Source organism: Triticum aestivum, chromosome 3B (assembly GCF_018294505.1).
Source record: "Triticum aestivum cultivar Chinese Spring chromosome 3B, IWGSC CS RefSeq v2.1, whole genome shotgun sequence".
In the NCBI taxonomy this organism is placed as follows: Eukaryota; Viridiplantae; Streptophyta; class Magnoliopsida; order Poales; family Poaceae; genus Triticum; species Triticum aestivum.
The window spans coordinates 37,429,977-37,445,725 of record NC_057801.1 but is presented as its reverse complement, the minus strand read 5'-3'; the positions used below and the strand labels follow the sequence as shown (position 1 = coordinate 37,445,725).

Sequence of the window (15,749 nt, the reverse complement as noted above, 5' to 3'; positions counted from 1 at the left end):
AGAGAGAGAGGAGGGGTGGGGGCTTACAGAGGATGGCTCCGGTGGTGGCGACGGAGGCAGTGGTGGCGAGGGAGGCAGGGGCGTCTCCGGTGACGGCGAGGAAGGCAGGGGCGTCTCCGGTGACGGCGAGGGAGGTAGTTGTGTTGAGGAAGGATCCGGTGGCGTCGACGGCGGCTCCGGTGGCGTAGACGAGGCCGCGCGGCTCTGTGGCGTTGGGGGCGGCTCCGGTGGCGTCGACGGCGCACGGCTCTAGTGGCGTCGACGTCGGCAGGAGACGGCGGTGAAGTGGGGCGACGGTGAATCGGGGAGACGGCGACGCGCGGGGTGGGTTGAGGGATTTGGGGGAGAAGTGGTGGTCGGGGGGGGGGGGGGGGGAATGGTTTTTTGGTTAAGTCAAACTTAGCGGTAGCGCGTTTATTGAAACGCGCTATAGCTAAGATAGCTATAGCGGTTTTCACAAAACGCACTGCTGCTATAGCTATGTAATTTTCTTCCATTTTTTAATTTTCTTTTTTGTTTCTATAGCGGGGGTCTAGGACACGCGCTGCAGCTACGTTAGCTACAGCGCCTCTTACAAACACACGCTGCTGCTATGTCTTCCTCCGTTTTTTCGCTTTTTCATTTATTTTGCTTCACATTTTATTTTTTCCTTTCTCCTTTTTCTATTTCTTTCATTTTCATTTACTTTTCTATTTGTTTTTCATCTTATTTTATTTCCGTTAGTAGTTGTCAGGACCCCGACTCAATGCCACATCGATCTAGCATGTAACACCTCGTATCACTTTGCGGCCTCACGCACGGTATTCCACGGGTGTCGCCTTACCTTTGCCCGGGACCGTTTGCGCCTTTTGGCACACGTATATGACAGTGTCGCTAGCATCCATATGATAAGGAGCCCGGGCTGACATGGCTAGTCGTAAACCCAAAGTGGCACAGACTTACAGGGACAGGCATCCATGACCCAGCATCGAACGTGTCGGTCATCAGCGAGTGAATCCAGGCTGTAGCACTGGGCTAGCAGGACTCCGGTGAACCGGGCTGTAGCGGGCTAACAGGACTCCGGTATTCATCGCGTGACATTTCCCCGAAGGGACAGACACAGGAACGAAGAAGGACACACGCCGGCCAGCCTAAGTGTTCCGGAGCAGTAGCAAGCTACCATGGCTCGGTGGAAACACTAGGAGACATTTCCCGGTAAGAGAGGCTACTAAAGATAAACAACTAGATGGTCAGATCCCACACATACCAAGCATTTCAATAGCATACACACAATATGCTCGATATGTGCAAATACAACATGGCATCACAACATGACTCTACGACTCAAGTAATTTATTCAATAGGCTCCGAGGAGCGAGACATTACAAACATGGGTCTCATGACCCAACAATCAGAGCATACAAATCAAAGCACAAGCGGAAGCTATCATGTCTGGGTACAGACATCTATAACTGAAAAAGGCTGAGAAGCCTGACTATCTACCAGATCCTGCCGGGGCACAAGATCGTAGCTGAGGTAACAAGCTAAACGTTGAAGTCCACGCGAAACTACTAGTGAGACCGAAGTCTCTCTGCAAAAACATAAAATAGGCAAACGTGAGTACAAATGTACCCAGCAAGACTTACATCAGAACTAACTACATATGCGTCATTATCAACAAAGGGGATGGTGGGGTTTAACTGCAGCAAGCTAGCTTTGACTCGGTGGCTATCCTAAACTACGACTGCAAGTAACTCTTTTGAGGTGGCGCACACGAGTCCACATATTCACCATATCAATACACCACTATGGATCCACTCCCGTATCCCTACGAGAACGCCATCCATAGCACTCACGCTTATCTTGCGCATTTTAAAGTATCCACTTTCACTTGTCTATGAACTGATATAAGCAACCCAGAAGTCCTTTTCCGCGGACACGGCTATTCGAATAGATGATGTTAACCCTGCAGGGGTGTACTTCTTCACACACGCTCTCACCACTTACCGCCATTTACACGACATGTACTCGGCAACCTTCAAGCGGAAGCCCAACGTGGGTGTCGGCCACGACCTACCTAATCACCTAAGTCTCTAGTCCAGGTTTATCGCCTATTCGGGTTCCATCCATGAGGAGATCCGGCCGGAGTTTCGCTCACAGCCCCAAACGATGTGTACAGGGTTCCGTGACACCAAACGGGCGCCCGGTTTACCCGGCCACGTGCCTACCGCATCACAGCCCACCCCTACGGTCAGCGCTGCGCACGGCCTCCAGCATACTACAAACACCAGAAACTACTTGCAACTCCTGGACAAAGGACAAGGGTGATCAAGAAGCCGAGAGGGTCCATTGGTTTCGGGCCCAATGCGTGGTAGTAGCTGAATCATGGATCACAAACACAGAACTCAGTTCCTGAGGACGGCTGCAATGAGACAACCCACCATGTACTCCTACATGGCCTCTCACCGCTACCTTTACCAAATCGTATTCACACACTTAGCTCACACACAGTAGGACATGTTCACACACCTCTGATTCATCCCCGATGAATCAGACCTGACTCAACTCTAAGCAGTAGCAGGCATGACAAACAAGCATGAATGAGTAGGCACAACAGGGCTCAAACAACTCCTACTCATGCTAGTGGGTTTCATCTATTTACTGTGGCAATGACAGGTCATGCAGAGGATAAAGGGGTTCAGCTACCGTAGCAAGTAACAGATGAATCGGTGTTGTCCTAATGCATTAAAAGAGAGCAGGAGCGAGAGAGTGGGATTGTATCGGAATGAACAAGGGGGTTTTGCTTGCCTGGCACTTCTGAAGATAACATTGAGTCTTCATCAGTGTCAACGATCACATCATCGGTATCACGTCTATCGAGAGGGGACAAATACCGGCAACACAGAAGGGAACACAATCAATGCAATGCACAATATGATGCATGATCATGACATGGCAAAATGAATGTGTTTTGGGCTAATGCAACTAGCAACAGATTAAATGAAGTTGGTTTGAATACAAGATTCAAATTCAAACTCCATACGTGATTATTCAAATGCCATTTAATTGATTTGTGCTAAACAGCAGCTATAAGTTGTTCTAACATGCATGAAAATGGTACAGATGGATTCCTTGAATTTTTCTGATAATTTTTCATATATAATTTATTTAATTTGGAGTTACGGTTGAATTTCTATGATTTATTGAAGTTTTAGGCATTTTTTGGAATTTCAGAATTAAATTAAATCCAGAAAACACTTATTGTGTCAGCCCCACGTCACAGTGACGTCAGCAGGGTCAACGGGCTGGTCCAGGTCAAACCTGACGTGTGGGGGCCACACGTCAGTGACACAGGAGCTAATCCCGGTCAAACCCAGCGCTGACTGGGGTTTGACCAGGGGTGGGGCCCGCTGTCAGTGGCCTAGGGGGTTGATTAGTGTGGGGGGGGTTAGCCGCTAATGATGCCCACGTCATCATCGCCGGACTTACGCCGGCGGCGACCAAAATGGCGGCGGCAACGCGCCGGACTTGCGCTAAAGGCGACGGAGGCGGCGGCTGAGGGCACTGGGGCGTAGCCCGGGCTCTCCGCATCTGATGGGGTAGGTGGGAGGCTGCGGGAACGTCGGGGCTCGTCGGAACGGAGCTCGCGGCGGCGCCGGAGTTCGGGTGGTAACGGGCGCGAGGCCCTGGTGGGGTTTTGGGCAAGCTGAGCTGCGCATGGGCTTCCTGTGAGCCCCACGAGCTCAAAGCCGTGCTCGGACGCGACCGAAACAGGCCATGGCCGCGACGGCGGCATGGCCGGCGGCAGCGAGCTCCGGTCGTCGGCAAAGTGGCAGCTGCGGTGTGCAAACGAGAGAACGGAGAGGGGGAAACAGCACAGGAGCTCACAGCGGGTGCAGTGGTGGCCTTGGCGAGCTCGAGGAGGCACCGGAGCCGACGAATTTGACGAAGATGGCCGGCGGGTCCGAGGTAGAAGACGACGTCGATGGCGGCGATGCGGCACGTCCGGGGCCTCGTGGCTCGTTGAGGAGGTAGAGGGAGGACCGGCGGAGCTTCCTGGGGCGTCGGTGAGCCGTGGGGTGGCCGGTAGCCACGGTGACTCTCGTCGGTGGCGGCGGCTCCGTTCGGGGAGGGAAACAGAGGAGGGGGAGACTGTTCGGGGAGGAGATAGGTGGCAGCGAGTGAGGAAGAGGGGCGAGGGGATACGAGGCGTCCTCGTGGCGTCGCTAGGGAGGCCGGGGGAAGCAGGAGGTGGCCAAGCGCGACGGCGGTGCTCGCCACCGAGCTGCTTCGTGCGCTGGCACGGAAGAAGACAGGAGAAGGGGGGCCAGGTGGGCTGGGCCGCTGGGGGAGCTGGGCCGGCTCTGGTGGCTGCACGGTGAGGCCAGGTAAGCTCTGTTCTTTTTATTTTATTTCTATTTCAGTTCTGTTTTCTATTATTCTGTAAATTTAGGGCTTTATTAAAAATACTCAGACACTTTCAAAAATCATGAAACTAATCATGGCTACTGTTTGGAATATATCCAACAGTAAACATTTATTTTATGATTATTTGAGCATTTGAAATATTTAATAGCATTTAAATGCCCAAATGAAAATACTATATGATTTAATTCAGTGACCAAATATGTCCTGCAAAAATATAAACCATTTTTGGTAGATGCTTCCACCTCAAACCAGAAATGTTGAACATTTTTAGAGGACATTTTGAGTTCAATGAAAAAGGTTTTATTTTGACCCTAGTTGAATTCATTTGGTGCTAGGGCTTAGTCAATCCCCATCTCAGGTTTAAATGAAATTTAAACATGATGTAACACTCTAATACATGCACTAGGCATTGTCAGAACTAGGGATGTGACAGTAGTAGCGCTCTTCTTAGGAAACGCGCTGCTACTTATGCCCTAGCGGTAACGCGTTTCTTCCAAGCCCGCTATTGCTATGCGTAACCTATCATTTTAGCAATAGGAATATTAGCAGTAGCGCTTTTGTCACTACACGCGCTACTGCTAAGATTGTATCTGTAGCGCGGTTTTCCTTCCATCGCTACTGCTATCTAGCACTAGCGCCCTTTTTTGACCCGCGTTGTTGCTAAATTTCTATGTATAAGGTTTTCCCTAGTAGTGTATGGAGATGCCCATCAATATATATCAATGTGAGTGAGTAGGGATTGCCATGCAACGGATGCACTAGAGTGATGTCTGCTAGAACTACGTCGGTATTTCCCTAAAGAGGAAGGGATGATGCAGTACAGCGATGGTAGGTATTTCCCTTAGTGATGAGACCAAGGTTATCGAACCAGTAGGAGAACCTCCTCACACAATGTAAACATCACCTGCACACAAATAACAAATACGTGCAACCCGACGTGTTGAAGGGGTTGTCAATCCCTTCCGGGTACGGCGCCTCAAGATAGGCAAATAACATGAGGTAAAAGTGGTAGATAGGATAAATAGATCGCGGAACAAATAAATTGCAGCAAGGTATTTTTGTATTTTTTGGTTTAATAGATCTGAAAAAAAATGCAAGGGAAAATAGATCGCAAAGGCAAATATGATGAAAAGAGACCCGGGGGTCGTAGGTTTCACTAGTGGCTTCTCTCGAGAAAAATAGCAAATAGTGGGAAAACAATTACTGTTGGGCAATTGATAGAACTTCAAATAATCATGACGATATCCAGGCAATGATCATTATACAGGCATCACGTCCAAGATTAGTAGACCGACTCATGCCTGCATGTACTACTATTACTCCACACATCGACCGCTATCAGGATGCATCTAGTGTATTAAGTTCATGAGAAAACGGAGTAATGCAATAAGAACGGTGACATGATGTAGACGAGATCCGTTTATCCATTGCGGAAATATAGATCTCATCTTGTTATCCTTAATTAGTAGCAATGATACATACGTGTCGGTTCCCCTTCTGTCACTGGGATCAAGCACTGTAAGATCGAACCCACTACAAAGCATCTCTTCCCATTGCAAGATAAATAGATCAAGTTGGCCAAACAAAACCCAAATATCGGAGAAGAAATATGAGGCTATAAGCAATCATGCATATAAGAGATCATAGAAGACACAAATAACTTTCATGGATAAAAATATAGATCTGATCATAAACTCAAAGTTCATAGAATCCCAACAAACACACCGAAAAAATACATACATCATATGGATCCCCAAGAGACCATTGTATTGATAATCAAGAGAGAGAGAGGGAGGGAGAGAGAGAGAAATAGCTACTAACTACGGACCCGTAGGTCTACAAAGAACTAGTCACGCATCATAGGAGAGGCACCAATGGAAGTGGTGAACCCCTCCATGACAGTGTCTAGATTGGATCTGGTCACTGCATTCCAGGAGTTCTGTTCCGGTCTTTGCATAGCCGAAGCTTCGACTGCAGAGGAGGGGGTGTTGAATGTGACATATATGTATTTACATACAATTAATCTTTCTATAGTCTCTAGCCTTGTATAGTTGACTTGTAGAGATATGGTAGGATTAATTGGCTTGTCCCGCAAGACATCTCATGTATATATTGTGACCAACTCCGAGAAATACAATTGAGTTGCATCCCATATCTTTTCTACAAGATTGAACACTTGGACGGGTTGATAAGTTGCCATGTCGATTCAGTATATGTGTTCAACACTTTTTTGACAATCGTCGCTTTATTTGGTCTCGCGCCGAAAAATAACAAAGTATCATCCACGAATAATAAGTCTGAGATCTCGGGAGCCCTTCTACAAATTTTTAGTGCCTCCAAACCCTCCTCCCGTATAGCCTTATGCAATAGTGCAGACAAAGCATAAGCCACAAATAGAAATAAAAAAGGGAATAATGGATCACCTTGTCAGAGGCCGCGGGTGGGGGACAATTTATCCAACAATCTCCCATTAAATTTAACTAAATATTTGACCAAACAAATACAAGTCATAATTCACTTCACCCACTCTGTCAACAAGCCCCTTTGATTAGAGCCTTCTCTAGAAAGTCCCAATCCACTCGGTCATACGCCTTTGAAAAATCCAGTTTATAAGGACAATAAGATTGCTCCTCCTTAACTAATTGGATATGAGGTATGCATTCGAAGGCAATAATAGTATTATCCGTAATCAAACGCCACGGGATGAAAGAGCTTTGATTTTTTGATATCAGCTCCATCAACAAGGGACGGAGGCGATTAACCATGCATTTGGACACCACCTTGTAAATTACATTGCATAAGCTGATTGGCCTAAATTCCTTCGGGTCCGCAAGGGTGGGGACCTTGGGAATAAGAACAATTGCGGTATCGTTAACTCCTTATGGCATATGTCCATTAGCAAAAAACTTTAGCACAGCTCGTGTCACTTCCTCCTTCAAAACTTGCCAATTACATTGAAAAGAACTAGCTCGGAATCTATCTAGACCGGGGGGCTTTATGGGTCCTATTTGAAACAATGCATCACCCACTTCCTTCTCTGTAAACGGCGCATTGAGAACATCATTCATTTTTTGTGTAACTTTTGTTTTGATGCATTATAACAATTCATCCGATGATAGTATTGGATCTTTTGTGAATAGCTCCTCGAAATATTGATTGCACCACACGCTCCATATCAGTAAGTGTGTCCACCCAAGTGTCGTCGGCCTTATGAAGTTGATGAATAATTTTGTTCCTGGCTCGCCACACTGCCTTTCTGTGAAAAGTATTGTGTATTGTGATCACCCTCCATTAGCCTACTTATGTGGGATCTCTAAAGCCACATCATCTCTTCCCGATACAATAACTCGTCCAGGACAAACATCTTTTCCCGGATCAATGATCTTTCAGCCCTTTGCCTTCCCGGTACAATAACTCGTCCAGGGCCTCCAACTCGGCTCTAACATTACTAGGAAAATGCCTGCTAGTGGCACACCTGTTTTGGCTACTAATGGCGCACTACAGGTGCGCCACTAGCATCACGTCATTAGAATTTAATACTAATGACGTATCCCTGATGCGCCATTAGTATACCAGATACTAATGGTGCACCAGGGAGTGCGCCATTATTATATCACATGGTGTGCCATTAGTATACCAGATACTAATGGTGCACCAGGGAGTGCGCCATTATTATATCACATGGTGCGCCATTAGTATACCAGATACTAATGGTGCACCAGGGAGTGCGCCATTATTATATCACATGGTGCGCCATTACTATCTGACTTAGTAATGGAGCACACATAGAAGTGTGTCGTTACTAACCTTTTTTTTTGAAAAAAAATTCAGAAATTTTTTTTTTCAAATTTTTTTCTTAATCTCAAGTCAATATGTTTAATCTCAAGTCAAATCGCAATAAGTGGTCAAACTTCCCAGAAGGCCACACATCCTCACACTACTCCAGTACGAGCACGCTTAACTTCGTAGTTCTATCCAACCCCAGCACCACCTCACTTAACACGCACTTGTTGATATATCTATCATATCAATCCTATTAAACCTTATTGATGTCTAGGACTTTGTTCATGTTCATGAGTATGATGAAATTTTGAAAAATATTTCAAACTTCCCGGTCATATTACGTATCATTTTTCAAAAAAATTCCGAAAAAAAATTCCAAAAAAATAAATTCGAAACCAATTTTTTTTTCCGTTACTAGTGGCAGAGGGAGTACATTTTACTGTTCATGTGGAGCATATGAGCTCGGGATCAAATACTCAATGTCCCGATAGAGTGCTCTTACATCCCCACATGCAACCACCGAAATTAGATCCGGCAGAACCTGGATCCCGATTATACATAGAGTAGTGATCTTGCATAACACACGAGCCAAAAATCATAGAGTACACTGGCTAATTAAACATGCAGGATAGTAGTAGATAGTACACTGGCAAAAATTATACCACTAAATTCGTATTTTCGGTATGAATTCAGTGATATAATTTTTGCTACCGCCGCAATCGGTCACGTTGGTTAAATTTACAGTCAAACATAGATCTCGGGAAACGCAGGCGCACTACAGTGTGGAATGGAGGGAGTAGTAGATAGTAGAACGTTGGGTGCAGGATATAGTAGTAGATGGTAGAACATGCGGTGCAGGATAGATATCCCAGGCATTGACCCATCCGTTCAATCGAATCGACGGACCCCAAGCAAAAAGGTGAGTGCTCCAAGACTGAAGCCAGCACCACAGGCCAAGCCCTCGTCCCTGCGCCTCTTCTTGTGTTGCTCTATAATCTTCTCCGGTGCTTTTATGCTCCCAAAGAGGAAGGAGAGTGAATGTTAGGATGTATTGCGCAATGAATGAATCAATCAGATGACAATCTTGCATGTCTAGTGCCTTACCGAAACTCTGGGCCAAAGCAGTCGAGGTCAGCATTAGCCGGTGCCTACATGCAGTTGAGTTTGAATCGTTAAAAATGGGAGCAGCTAATGCAGGCTGCTGAAACTAAAATGACATTGATAATTTCATCTAAAAACATCTATTGAGTCTGTCTAGGTCAACAGAGAGATTCTGGACTGGATGCCACATGATGATTTCCAAAAACAAGTACTTCATCCTGTTTGGATGAGTGGTGTTCATTGGTACAGTTTGGTATTTCCAGTTCAAAACCTGAAGCTAAATATAGAAGGTTTAACCAACTTTGGCATCTATCTATCTATCCGAAATCTCAAAATCAAGACTCTAGAAGAACATTTAGAAATTCCAGCAATTGAGACTATATTGCTAATTTAATCACAATAACTATATTGCTAAGAACATGAGGAGACTCTAAGCCATCTGGCTGGTGTCTCTGGTAACAGAAAGAAGATGGATTGCACACGTTGATTCCGATTGCTAATATCAAATTTTAACCCAACAACTTAAGCAGGGCCTATCCATAACTATCCCCGCCTCCATCACTACAAGAAATATGCAACAAACTCCACAGTTATGCCATTAAACAAAACTAGAACTAAAAGCAAAGCAAAAAGGAAATGAACAAACATTCAGGAATAGTTGACCAGTCCTTGGATTGAATATAAAGATTGCACTCTTTCGCAAAAAAGAAGAAACGAATAAAGATTGCACCATTGATTGGTCACGATAGACATTTGCGTCATCCACAAACCATATGATTTGCTCAGCCTTCTCACTCATTTTCCTGGCTCTGCCAGTGGCAACAGTGGGCTAACCTCAGGATTGGTGCTCTTCTTTCCCAAAGCATTCTCCAATGCAGCCCAAAAGGTTTGCACAAGAAGAACTCTTTGCACAGAAAGGCCAATCGACATTGCAAAGGGAACAGGCTTCTCCGCTTCACTTGGAGCTGGCAGGGGCTTATTAGGTACTCCCTCTGTGTGAAAATGCAAGACGTTTTGACAGTTTAAATTGAACTGCCAAAACGTCTTGCTTTTAGAAACAGAGGCAGTAGGATTCTTGCTCCCCCACTACTGGTAAATGTGAGCTAACTAGAAGAATTAACAAGTCACAGATATGAGGCCTTCACAAAACTTCACGGCCAAAGCAATCAGACAGAACATAGAGCAAAATGCATACGAATCATTACTCGAAGGTTGAGACCATGAGAACACCACAACAGATTAACAACACGGCTGAATATAGATCTCTGATAACAACAGATAAGAGTGGCGATAGAGTGCCCTTACATCCCACATGCAACCACCGAAATTAGATCCCACAGAACCTGGATCCCCATTGTACATACAGTAGTGATCTTACATAACACACAAGCCAGGAATTACAGAGTACACCGGCTAGTTAAAACATGCATGATATATAGAGTACTAGTAGATAGTAGAACTTGCGGTGCAGGATATAGCACTAGTAGATAGTAGAACTTGCGGGTGCAGTAGTAGATAGTAGAACATGCGGTGCAGGATAGATATTCCAGTCATTCACCATTGAGCCATCTCCCTTCAACCGAGCCTATGGACCCCAAGCAAAAAGGTGAGTGCTCCAAGACTGAAGCCAGCACCACAGGCCAAGGCCTCATCCCTGCGCCTCTTCCTGTGTTTCTCTACAATCTTGTCCAGTGCCCGGCTTCCAAAGAGGAATGAGAATGAATGTTAGGACGTGTTGCGCAATGAAGGAATCAATCAGACGACAATCTTGCATGTTTTTAGTGCCTTACCGAAACTCTGGGCCGAAGCCGAAGCGGTCGAAGTCAGCATCAGCAGGTGCCTACATGCAGTAGAGTTTGAATCGTTAAAACTGGGGCCGCTGAATGCAAAATGACATGGATAATTTCATTGGTAAAGTTTGGTATTTTCAGTTCAAAACACCAAGCTAAATATACAAGGTTTAACACCAACTTAAAGTTTGGCAGCAACTATCATCAGTCTGTCCGAAATCTCAACATCGTCAGGACTCTCGAACAACATTCAGAAATTCCAGCAATTGAAACTACATTGCTAATTCAATAATCAATGAAAATAGCTAAGAACATCGGGCAGTGGTGTCTCTGGTAACAGAAAGATGATGGATTGCACACGTTGATTCCGATTGCTAATATCATCAAAATTTATTTATTTAACCCAACAACCTAAGCAGCAGGGCCTCCATCACTAGTAGAAGAACATGCAACAGACTCACGTCGACGGATGGATCCGACTAATCGCGCATCGCAACATGTCTTTATCAATCGATTCGATTGCATCAATCAAAGACTCGGAAGGGGGCGAGAAAATCGAGATGGGGAACGAACCGGAGCACGAGAAGAGACGCGAACCCGCTGGACAGCGGCGGGGATCTTCTGCTTCAGCTTGGCGGCCATGGTGCGCAGCGCCATAGCCATACCCTCCACCAACCCAAGCAGATCTGGACGACGGCGGCTAGGGTTTCCTTCTCTCGATCTCCAACACGCGAGCGATGGTGTCCCAACACGCCGGATCCTACCCCTTCCTTTTTAAGGCACCCAGCCGCCAAGTGGGCCGACCACCTAACTGACTCGGCCTCGCTCTCACCACCACCACAAAGTTTCCCGTCGCTTCGCTGCAAGTCCACAAAAAACTAGTATACTACTACTATGAAATTACCTTTTTTTTTCTTTTTTTTTCCTTTTAATTTTCAAATTCAAATTATGTTCGTGAATCTTGGGAAAAAATTCATGAATTTCGAAAAAGCTTGCAAATTCAATAAAAATCATGGATATGAAAAAAAGTTTGTGAATTCAAATCGATGTTCACATATTCTCAAGAATTTCAAAATCCATTCACAAATTAGTATTTTTTTGCGGATTCAAAAAAAGTTCACCAATTTAAGTAATGTCCGTTGTTCACAAATTCGTAAAATGTTCACTAATTCCGAAAAATGATCGCGGGTTCAAAAATGTTCATGAATTCAAAAACAAATCCTGATTTTTTTTTAAAAAAAAAGTCAGTTTGAAGATTGTTCATGACTTTCAAAAACAGGTTTGCAAGCACATATTAAATGTGATCTAGTGTAGCAGCTTTCGCAAGCACATATGATTCAGTGTTACAGGCACTTTCTCGTGAATCACTTCCGCGAGAGGTATCATCAAGAGCTTTGTCTTGATTTCTCCACCACAACCTTGCTTGGAGTTAGGAAAGGTTCTTGAATGTGTTTAACTATTGCAGAACAATCGGTGGTGATCTGTACCTTTTGTACACCGACCTCGAGTGCCAACAACAGACCTTCGTTGCGTGCCATTGCTTCAAGTGTTTCTGGATCGAACAGATCATCCACTGTTACAGCTGAGGCGCCCAAAAACAACCCCGTATGATCTCGACAAATTGCCGCAAAGGCTACCCTGTCCTGATTACGTGGGATTGCAGCATCGACATTCATTTTCACCCATTCAACTTCTGGGTGTACCCACTTCTTTAGCCGGACACTAGAGATGGTGGGCATTGTATCATGTTTCTTCTCAGGAACCAGAGCCAAATCAACAAGGTATTTTTTTTATACAAAACACGCATGGACTGAGGCCATTGATACTCTTGTTCATGTATATCCTTTTCGCGAACCCACGATATTGCCGAAAGTGTAACAATGGCTTTGAATCATCACTTACTGTACTTTGCAACTCAACTAACCACAATCATTAGTGATTGGGACCATATGCTCAACGTACAAGTTTCATCTCGAGGGGGCGTACACGAACCGGTGTTCGCAGCATCCTCTCTTCGGGGCGAGCCCTATCGATGATTTCATTCTATACAATGTCAAAACCTGAAATACCAATGGTAGTTTCCAAGTGCCATCTCTATTCGACTCCCATGCTTATTCTTGAACGCTTGAAAATGTAGCATGAGCATGTTGACAATCATTCTAGACTACATGAATAACTAGTGCTAGTCCTTGACCTCTAGCTTTTGCCCAAAGCCGAGCCTCCTCCTTGATTGGGCGGACGAGCTCGCCGGTAGATCGCCGAAGGTCGTTGAACAGAGCGATGTTTCGATGCTTCGAGATACTCCATGCGGTTAGGGCTATAAGAGAGTTGAGGCCCTTCACCAAACTTGCCGGAGAAGCGGCAAGCGAGGCAGACCACCACGGGAAGAAGGTCGCGTCGGCGCTTGGCAGAAGAACCGGCAAGGCGACGCCAGGATAATATCTCATGCCAGGTGATCTTCGAGAAGACGGACTGGACAAATAGGTGATCAATGGTCTCAAGCTCCTGGTTGCGCAACTTGGATAGAGGGTCGTGAATTAACCATCGCACGCTCTTCGTTCCGCAGTCCAGCAGCGGTCCAGGGAGGCTAACAAGAGAAAAACTTGACGTTCATCGGTGCCCAACACTTCCATATGGGCCGCCAATTGAGCGTGATGGTGGAGCCATTCGTGTATTGCTCGTTCTGGGTCAAGTTCCAAGAGATCTTGTCGGGCACGTCAGAAAGCTCGATCTGCTGAATACGCGACCATAGACCAAAGTATTCGATCGTGGCGGCCAGTCCCAGGGAACCATGCATATCGCAGATCCAGGATCGGTCGGTGATCCCATCGCACACCGATCTGCAGCGCCTCGGCCTGCGTGGGCTGTGGGGTAGATGTGTAGGCATGATCTCGGCAACGGACTGTCCCTAGAGCCAATGGTCAGACCAGAACCGGCAAGTACGACCATCCCCCAAGGTCCAGTCATGGAAGTGTGAAAGAACTGGTTGGTCTCCTCGTCTCTGGGGAGTTGTTGATGATTCCATGGGCGATTGGGGTCTGCAACCAGTAGCCAAAGCCAGCGAGCCCTAAGTGTGATGCCCATGCGGTGAAGATCGCACACAGCCATGTCTGCAAGCTCCGGTGGTCTAGAGATCTTCGGCCAACTAATGAGGCAGCAACAGGCCTTGGCGTCCTTACGACCATGCCAAAAAGTCACGCAGCACCGTGGTGATCTTCTTGAGGATTGAAGGGTTTATGGTCATGGCGAGTAGAATGTGCACTGGCATGGCCGTTGCATATGGCGAACAAGACGAGTCTCTCGCCCCACGAGAGGAGGGTGGCTTTCCAAGTTGATAATCTGGGTTACATGGAATTAATCTCACCTTAGCCTCTGTATTTTGACCAGATGACCTTTTAAACCTGGACGGAAAGTGTATTGACTATAGAGGCAATATCATATACATGATACTAAATTATGATACTACCCGCTATGAGAGGACTTATTTTTTCTATACAACCTGCTACATCATGACCCACTTTTATTTCCCTTTTGACATAAAGAAAAGGATAATTGAGGATCAAGATTGGCATAGATAATGACAGTATTACAACTAGTATCTAATAGTATCAACATCCCTATCAAAATTTGAGGAGCAAACCCTAGAGTAGAGCAGTGAGGGTGCTCACTTGGCCTTTCAGTTATAGGGTCTATCTGATGTGTACAGAAGGAACCAAAACTTCCTATAGTATCACAATAGAATATACAAGTTGTGATTCTATTTATTGGACTTTCTTAAGAATGAAATATATGGATACATTCACTTTTATATCTAGGTTTAAATTGAATACAAATCAAACTAAGAAGCACAATATATACAAAAAAAATCATGCATACATATAAGTAAGGTGTTGTTTTACCAAGCACCCATGAATGCAACTTGCCCTGAATATTTGCTTGAGGCTTACGTTTTAGAACCTATCTCCAAAGATTTCCAGGAATACAAAACATACATACAATCATGATACAATATATACCTAAATCCATCTATGTGGGAAAAAATAATCAATGGATATTTTTTTTCCCATATAGTGAAATTCAGTTTAACCAAAATGTTATTGATGAGAAAAGTAAAGGAAACTCATTCCTATGCAATGAATATGGTTATGTTGAGGCTGACAGTGTATTTATCAATTGGAAGAAAGTTCTAATTATAGTAATGCAAAAAATCATGTTAATATTCACTAGCATGCGTAGAATCTAAGTGATAAAATATAATAGTTGTGATCACACTTCCATAAAATAAGTTTTATAAAAGTAAAATAGTTCAACATAAATCAATGAAGAAATGCTAGGCCATGCCTTTTATGTTTTGTTAAACTGAATTTCTTGAGTAACCATCTAAAACCGGTTGTTGAGGATGAAACTTAGCCATGCCAAATAGTTGTTGAGGATGAAGATTAACCATGCCAAATAGTTCAACATGGGATTCAACAATGGGAAATGGATATGAAATAAGCAATCAGAACTTAGTCAGGTTTTGGGCGCGTTCGAAAGATCAATTTCTTGAGTAACCATCTAAAACCAGCTACAGCCACAACCTTGACCACGACCAATGTCGGATACACTTTGGGCTTCTCCTTTCTAATTTCAATTGTCCGCCAAGGCAAAGAACATCTCTACCAACTG

General features: G+C 45.0%; 1 long non-coding RNA gene across 1 annotated transcript; it reads right to left on the bottom strand.

Moving 5' to 3' along the window:
* Positions 1-10,528: 10,528 nt before the first annotated feature.
* Positions 10,529-11,906, bottom strand: LOC123068422 (uncharacterized). The gene is made up of 3 exons (XR_006431742.1): positions 11,655-11,906; positions 11,082-11,131; positions 10,529-10,990 (listed from the first exon to the last, which is right to left on the bottom strand). It is a non-coding gene; the product is annotated as an uncharacterized lncRNA (long non-coding RNA).
* Positions 11,907-15,749: the final 3,843 nt, after the last annotated feature.